At 38.7% G+C, this 8,879-nt stretch overlaps 1 long non-coding RNA gene across 1 annotated transcript in view; it reads left to right on the forward strand.

Moving 5' to 3' along the window:
• Window positions 1–2,624: 2,624 nt before the first annotated feature.
• LOC106521241 (uncharacterized) overlaps window positions 2,625–8,879 on the forward strand; it is an 8,236-nt gene continuing 1,981 nt past the window's right edge. Inside the window, exon 1 of the long non-coding RNA XR_001310651.1 lies at window positions 2,625–2,646. This is a non-coding gene — a long non-coding RNA (uncharacterized LOC106521241). The remainder of the gene's footprint in view (window positions 2,647–8,879) is intronic.

Raw genomic sequence — 8,879 nt, forward strand, 5'->3', positions numbered from 1 at the left:
GTCATCTCAGCAGCGGTTGTATTGTTGAATAAATAAGCTAATGTTGCAGAATAAATCACCTGGTGTTAAAAATGATACATGTAGCACCTTTGAACACAGAGAGAAAGTGAAGGTTTACTAATTAACAGTAGGACAGGCTGTGTTTGAAAGCCCACTGACTTTTGGTTCTTTTCAGTTGGACATGAAATTGAAACTGACCCGTGTGAGTGAAGTTTTACTTTTCGCAGCCTAAACTGCCGACATGAATTCTGAAACGCTCTGTCAGTTGTTACGCTCGATAACGATGATGATCTGTGCGCACAAGCAGCTTTTGATGGAGCCTTAAACGCACCTGTCGGGAGTCGTGATGGATTATTTACAAGCACATCTCACAGAGGAATGAAGCGCTTCGTTCGCAGTTCTCTGTTTTTAAAGCTGCAGGTTTGTGTTTTTTGACTGCCTGAATGTTTTAGAGATGGATTAATAACCAGAAAACAGACGTTTGTGGATTATGAATTGAATGAATGTTGCTTGAATCCAAATCTTTTAAAAAAAAAAGCACAAAAGGGAGCTGTGAGGATAGAATAAAATGTGTTTTACTGCCTTCATTTTGCAGTAGTAATCACCAGAATGAACCACTTTCTTTACAGTTATTTTAATACTAAGTAATATGCTTGGCTGCCCCCTTTTTATGCCCTTTATCAAATGTGATCAAGTCAGAAATATTTAAGAGCTTCCAGAACATACACATAAAAAAATTTCCATTTACGTTTACACCTAAAATCTCTTCTCCTTTGTTAGAATCTGCCTGTGTTGCGATCCAAAGAAAGAATGTTGAGATTATTTCACATTCAGAAGCAGATTGGGCAGCACATGCTCAGCCATAGCAGTTCAGGCTCGAGTCGGAACCGACCGAGGCGCGCCGGCGCTCGCAGTCGTGAGATGGCTGAGCTGTTGCCACGACTGTGGGTTTCTGACCGCAGCCGAGACTCGTTTGTTGTCAGCCGACCGAGCCGGTGGCGTTGCACAGTTCAGGTGGGAACTTGCCTGCCAGGTCTGGCCTAAACGTTTCCTGGCAGGATGTTTAGTGGGATTATTTCCAGGACAGATGTGGCAGATTAACCCACAGCTGCTGGAGCTCGGATAAAACAATGTCCCAAAGGATTATAACTCAACTGAACCAAAGCTTTACCTGCTCTGTTAGATTAAAGAACCTGGAAATGGAAGGAAGAAACACAGAGTTGATTAGAGGATGTGCCTGTGACAAATTATGAATATTTTGAGAGAAAATTTGTCTTGCAAACGTTTGAAAATTTATAATTTTTTTTTAATCTAACTGGTCAGATTGAAAACTGTCTAATTTTGGCCATAAACAAACAAAAAAATTATAATAAAGTGAAATGATCAACACAATAAATTTGTCAGTTTAGGACCTCCTGGGTGCCTAATCCCGCCCTGCAATATGGGATGTGGGAGTGCAAGATTGGAACCAGAATTAGCTCGTATTAGCGCTTACGGTGTTCTTGATTCTGTAACCACCTCCATAGAGAGGTGGTTTGTGTTAACTCCTCTGATAAAAACTCTCCTCTTCTGTCTGATTGTGCACGAACGATTGCCCTAAAACATGGCCATTTGTGAAGCTGCGGAGTTTGTGTTTTCCAGCAGCTCTGCAGTCGGACATCAGGCAGCATGACGGTGAATTTCTGCCAGTTCTGGCTCACGTGATCYTGTGCCGATGTAGAAACAGAGCTGGATAAATCTGAGCCACTTCCATCACGCTGACACTGTGTTCTGGTTTTAAAAACATAATTATCTGGACAATAACTGGTTTGTTGATGGGATTTGTTTCAGTTTGAGTTAAAAACTTGGCATCAAAAARCTGTATTTGCTTCTAATCCTGCTGCTTATTTTTTGTTTGTTTGTTTGAACTATAAAGCTTACAAACCAGATTAAAACCAGATGACCCAGAAGGATTTATGTACAAAGTTTAACAAGGATAACCGTTGATTTTCAGTCGCATTAAAAACTGTGGCAAGACATCTAGTTTCACTGTGATATATTTCAAACAGATCACCCATCACGTTCTCTGTTGACTTCTGTGTAAAACTTTGCAGAGCTTGTTTAAAGCTCAGTGGTGATTAACTGGTAAGATCTGGGACGGATGATTTTTAGGGGAAAAAAATTATTTAAGTGAAAATCTTTTTTGTGTGCCATATTTTCCAAACTTTGCTGGAATGCATTGTACAAATAAAAGCTAAACTCTATGGTGAAATGTYACTTGTTTTAGTCTGTTTGTTTCAGTTGGATAAAGTTTTCATTTTAAGYTATTGGTTGAAGACAACTCATTTCGACTGGATTTATCCGTGATCTAATTCCGCAACCATAAAACACATATCCAGACCCAGAATCAGGCTTTTTTTTACTTTTTGGTTAAAACTATCTGGATGCTCTTTTTTACTTTTTGGTCCAAAGTCCACTGTGTCCATTTCAAAGGTCTGAGTCTGTGTTATGCTCCATCCCAGAAGGAGCCRATGTGAAATAATAAAACCAAACAAAGTCATTATGTTTCCATTTTTATGTAATTTCATTAGCAGTTTTCATATTGTTTTATTTTTTCCTCATCTAGGATGGCAAAAAAAATGAACTGCCCTCAATGGAGAATCACAAGTAAGTCCACTTATTTAGTTTTATTTAGTCCTGTTTTTCTTTTAAAAGCAGCTAGACAAGAGAGTTAACATACTGTATGATCTTCAACATTAATCTAGTTAAATATCTATATGTAAATATATTTAGATCTACTTAAATAAATGAGCAAAAATTGGAGTAATTTTTGTTTGTTAAAAATTTTGTTTGCTTTAGCTGCATCTCTWAAAGCTGACATATGCAAAATCCAATTGTTGTGCACTTGGAGTCTCTAGGAATTGCAGAAAAGTTTAATTTAGCTTCTGTGCTGCATATATATCTTTATATTCTGTCGGGGAGGACCAAAACGAGTTGCTGTCAGATGCACCTGAGAACAGAGGTGAAAGAGTGAAGGGGGTCTACAGTCAATAAGTGGGAGGTTCTTGGTGTGTGGGAGGAGTTTGTTAAAGACATGTTTGGTCAGATTGACTATTTTGGATGGGGTCTGAAGAGGCCACAATGATGCGGTTGGGTGCACGCTGGACAGCTGTGTAGCTCAGTTGAAATAGCCAGAAAGCACCATAACTTTAAATATAAATATACATTTTTAGCATAACCTAAACCCAAGAATCTTTGCCTGTATTCCAAACTCCGCCCAAATACAAACATCTCCAACTATATACCAATCTCTGCCCAAATCCAAGGATCTCCAACTGTATTCCAAACCATGCTCAAACCCAAGAATCTCGGCCTATATTCCCAATTCCGCCCATATCCAAGAATCTCCATCTATATTCCAATCTCTGCCCAAATACAAGAATCTCCATCTATATTCCAATCTCCGCCCAAATCCAAGAATCTCCAACTGTATTCCAAACCATGCTCAAACCCAAGAATCTCGGCCTATATTCCAAATTCCGCCCAAATCCAAGAATCTCCATCTATATTCCAAACTCTGCCCAAATCCAAGAATCTCCATCTATATTCCAATCTCTGCCCAAATCCAAGAATCTCCATCTATATTCCAATCTCCGCCCAAATCCAAGAATCTCCATCTATATTCCAATCTCTGCCCTAATCCAAGAATCTCCATCTATATTCCAATCTCTGCCCTAATCCAAGAATCTCCATCTACAGTATATTCCAATCTCTGCCCAAATCCAAGAATCTCCAACTACATTCCAAGCTCCACCAAAACCCAACAATCTCTGCCTGTATTCCAAACTCCGCCCACACCCAATAACTCTGCCAATCATGGTTAGGACAAACTCCGCCCACACAGCCAAGAAATTCCCCCCGTTGTACTGCAGAAAGCCATAGTTGAATGATTTAAATGTGAAAATGAAGGATTTAAAAGCATCCTATGTCCCCTTAAGCTACAACTTTTTGGCAAGAATTGGTATAAAAAATTAATTATTATCATTATGTTTCAACAATAAGTTGGTTTTGAGAAATGCTGACCCAGATTCATCTTGGTGATGGTTTTATACAGTATAAATGTGCAACATACCCAACTAATAGTTTATTACCAATGCTGTAGGTGTATAGGTGTCTCATGAACAGAACTAGAACAAACCTAGCTGTGATTTGACTCAAACTGATGCCTTCAGTTCACCGCTCCTCTGCGAGACAACATGACTTAAAAGCTCCGGTTAAAAGCAGCTCAAACGTCACCCAACACGCCCCGCAGCGCCATCTGTGTGTTAAATAGTACATGGTGCACGAGGCGTCGTGTGGTTAATGTAGGTCTGTCCATCTATTTAGGGCTGATTAATTAGAACGCTTTGAATAAGGCCGTAGAGGAGGAGAGGAGCTGCCGAGATGAATACTTAATCATTGTGCCAGTTCCTCCTCAGCCGCAGGGACCGTGGTTCTGATTTACTGGGCCACGCGATCTGTTCTGTGGAAACACCTGACCAGTTTTACTACCATTCTGATTTTTACAGATTTACTGATCTCTGAGAAGAAAGTTTGCTCCAGGTTGCGCCTTGTGGTGTTCTGAAAGTCTGTTTATTCTGAGCTCATGTTGATATTTAGCAGCGTCCATATTTAAAGTCTTTCCTGCACAACACAAATAATCTGTTTTATAAAGAGCTGCTTGTTTAATTGGAGCCTAATTTCTGTTCTGTCTGTGATCATCACAGAAACGTTTGAGCACTCTCTATCTTCCAGTATCTCTCATCTTTGCTTTTTTTTTGTGTGTGTGAGAGGGAGTGTGTGTTGGAGCGGCAGCTGGCTTTTATTTTATCAATGTGTGAGTTGTTATTGTGTGGGTGCTGCTCGCTGTTTGTATGCTCCGCATGTGTGAAGAGAGGAGGACGGACGGAGCCCGGGCAGGATCGAAACACACCAGCGCTCAGGAATATAAAAGCGGAGGACATCATAATTCAAGGGCGGGTCTGGGTTACTGTTTAACAAAAAGCTTTACATACAGCAAGCTTACACAACCAACCTCTAAACACTGTAAACAACAAAAAACGCCTCCAAATCCCAGCAGTAATTARAACAGCCGCACAGTCGGGAGTATTTATCGTCTACAAATCTGTTAAAATGTGTCCGTGCTCATGTAACAGTGGTTAGATGTTGGATTTCTGATTCTGTAAATGATTTCAGTTGAGATCTTTCTCACTCTGTGAGCACTTAGAGTGTGTGTTTGGGGATGACTCTCAGCTACCCGAGTTATGTTTGATAATTTCCCTTCTGATATGGAGTAAAACCCATGTAATACTGATCTGAGACTGATACTCTGTGCAAGCACACCTGTCTCGTAAATCTAAAAAAATGGTATTTTAAATATAAATATTTTAAATATGTAATTTATTCATTTTTAACTATGTTGACGTAGCATCCTCTTTTACAGCCGAGCTAAAACAATAGAAAAACCAAACAGCAACACAATCACGCAAAATATGTGAAAATGTTTTAAACACTGAAAAAATTAGGTAAAATAATAAAACCATCAAATAAATGGGGTTTAATTATCAAYAACTACTATAAGAGAAAAAACATGAACATGTAACACCTTAGTATCTGAGCTGAGCTGCTGTGCTTGTGCGTTACCCAGGCAGAAGGAAAAAAGTAGTTCCCATCAACCGCAAATGATTTAGACAAGATTTCATTATTTTAGTTACTTTTCATTATCTGAAATGACAGAGTATCTATATTTTTATTTTAGAATTGATGCCTCAGTTGTAAGAGCTGTTGCCTCTCAGCAAGAAGGTTGCCGGATTGAATCCCAGCTGAGGACCTTTATGAGTTTGCGTCTTCTGTTTTCTTACTACTGTTTCCTCCCACAGACCAAAGAGATTAATGTCAGGCTAATTGGTAACTCTAAATTGTCCCTAGGTGAAGAGAGTGAATGGTTTTGTCTCTATGTTGCCCTGTGATTGGCTGGAGACCTGTCCAGGGTGTACGAAGCCCCTCGCAGAGTGACCCCTGGACATGGGCACCATTGACACCCATGAACCGGAAAAGAAGAAGCAGGTGAAGATAATGTATTGATTTTAGTGCATAAAGATACGGTATCGATGGTTGGTATCAATCCGCACATCAGCAGCCTCACTTTACACATCGACATCCTGGACATCAATTCTTTACCGACCCACAGMGAGATCTCAGACCACCAACACTYCTCYCACTCAGACCCACATCCATGATGTTTTAGTTGAGTAAAGCCACCAGGAAAGATGAAACGGTTTTTCTACTATCTTTTTATGTCTTGTTTATAAACAAATTCTCGTAAAGATGTTACCATTTTGTTAGCCTCATAGCATATGCATGTCATTTATGACCAAATATGTCTTGGGCAGTTATGCTACAGTATACAGTTGAGAATTTTTGAAATGTATTCAACCACAGAAACCGTGAAAATGACCCAAACTTCTGTAGTAACTATGCCAAGCCTGTGGGTGGCGCTGTGATGCTGCCACCGTTATACACAAAAAACAGGAAACAAGTTGAGAGCCTCATCCAAATGTAGAATAAAACAAAAGAGGACTCTCTCAGGTTGTAGGTTTAAATGATGTCATTTTCAAATAGTTGTGTTTTTACTGTCAAGGGTTGGTTTTCAGGATTTGTTCACGCTGGATACCATTTTCTGGAAAAACAAAAAAGTTTCCATGTGGCTGAACGGCATCTTAGAGTAAACCAGAAATTAATACCTAATAAAGACTCATTTTAAATTTGCGCCATTTAAATATACTAAATTAAGTTTTTTGAGTATTTTTTTCAGATCCGATCATAAAATCTTCCATAATTACAGCTGGGTACAATTTGAAGATTGGTCTCATTTGTGTTCCACAAATCAATTCAGAATTTGTGCTTTACTAAAACTACCAATTAGTAGGGGTGTAAGAAAATATCGATACACTGAAAAATCACGATACTTCATTTCCCGATACTGTATCGATATTCTAAGGCCCTGTATCAATTTTTTATTAAGGTTTAAAATGTCAACTTTCCTGCCAGTCGTTCATTTTTATGTTGCAGTTCAGGCTCTGACCACTAGTTGGCAGCAGTGAGCCAGCCATTTGGCTCCTCTACCTCTTGAGGTAGAGGCTATTGTTAAGTGTTGGGTGACCATATTGTAAATTGACATTAAAAACTAAAAGCTGCAAAAAATATGTTTTCAAACTATTTATTGGCAAAATTTAGTCTAATAATTGAAAACATGGATGAAATAAGAAATATGAAACAAATAAAATAAAATACATACAAAGCAGAACACAGCCAAATGTATCAAAAGTATGTCTATGTAATATTAGAATTTTCTGAGACAACGAATTTTGGTTTTTCATTTTTTTTTCCCAGTAAGAGGTTTTTAATTAATAGAATTTTTGGACAAAAAAWATCGCAATATATCGCCTTGCTTACAGTATCGCAATATATCAGGATATATCGTATCGTGACCCCTCTGTCATGATATGTATCATATCGCCAAATTCTTGCCAATACACAGCCCTACCAATTAGAGAAAATCACTCCGAATTGATCCGTTATTATTAAAAAGTTTTATCGACTTTGATGAGACACATTTGTTTGCAAGGACAAATCCTTTCTGAGCACTCCCGATGGAGCAAAAATGATCCGAAATAGAGTTTTAGAAAAATCAAACTTCCAACATTTCTGTCACAAAGGCTGTAAATACAAGGACCTTTTTTATGTTTGTCTGGGCAAGAACAGACCGGCTACCTTCGTCATGAAATAAAGAAATTACTCTGACACCTTTTTCTTTTTTTCTTCAGTGCTGAATAGAGAGTGAGAGAAAATGGAGGCAGCAGCATGAAGAGGTGCAGATTATATAAGACTAACAAAAATCATGGTAAAGACATGAGAGGCAGCTGAGCTATTTTAAAACCGGGCTCAGAGAGAGGAGCAGTGTGGGCTGCTATGTTGGCCATCTTGGCAAATTGTGCTTTTCTGTGTGTGTTTGTGTGTGTGTGTGTGTGTGTGTGTGTGTGTGTGTCCTCCCTGCAGAAACCTGGCAGAAAAGCAGGCTGGGGACTTTGAAGACTCGTTACATAACGAGGGCTGGGATTTTATCGCTGTGAAGCATCTCCAGTTTTCTGTTCTGGTCAAACCATTTTTCAGTCCTGATTGATGTCTCAGGATCTTGCGGGGAACCGAAGCGTCTGTGCGGAGGACGCGTAAAACGTGGTAGAAATGTTAGAAATGCCTGCTTGGATTAGGCTAATGACTGGGGAAGCAAGTATCCAAGATGAAAGCGGGGACATCAAAAATAAACTTCTAAGATTGAAAAAGCAGCGTTTTTATTACACTGAGTCATATTACTTGTGGGTTTCATTTTTTTATTTATTTATTTTTTTGCCCCAGRGTGTTTGACCTATTTTCAAATTTTAAAGCAGCACAAATGTGAGCTCCTGCAGGAGGACACAGAGCACTAATAAGTCTGAAAATTCTTCATGTCTAATGTTTTTTAACAATGATAAAACAATTATTTTGTTGCAGAAATGTAGAGGAAGCAGAAAAAACGTGACAAATTATGCAGAGACAGTCCGGTTAGAATAAAAAAATAATGCAAATAGAACAGAATTAAAGGCCTGCCACTRGTTGTCAGGGTTCATACAGCTTGAAACAAGTTAAARTTAAGACTTTTTAAGACTATTTAATGCCACTTGAGCTTATTTTAAGACCAACTTCMCAAAAAACAATACAAAAAAAATCAAAAAAGATTAGGATGAGCTGAGCTGCATCAGGAGAAAACCACAAAAAAAGCTTAGCTGCAATTTTACCCAAATGTTTACTTTACCAAAACAACA

This window comes from Austrofundulus limnaeus, unplaced genomic scaffold (assembly GCF_001266775.1).
Source record: "Austrofundulus limnaeus strain Quisiro unplaced genomic scaffold, Austrofundulus_limnaeus-1.0 Scaffold105, whole genome shotgun sequence".
In the NCBI taxonomy this organism is placed as follows: Eukaryota; Metazoa; Chordata; class Actinopteri; order Cyprinodontiformes; family Rivulidae; genus Austrofundulus; species Austrofundulus limnaeus.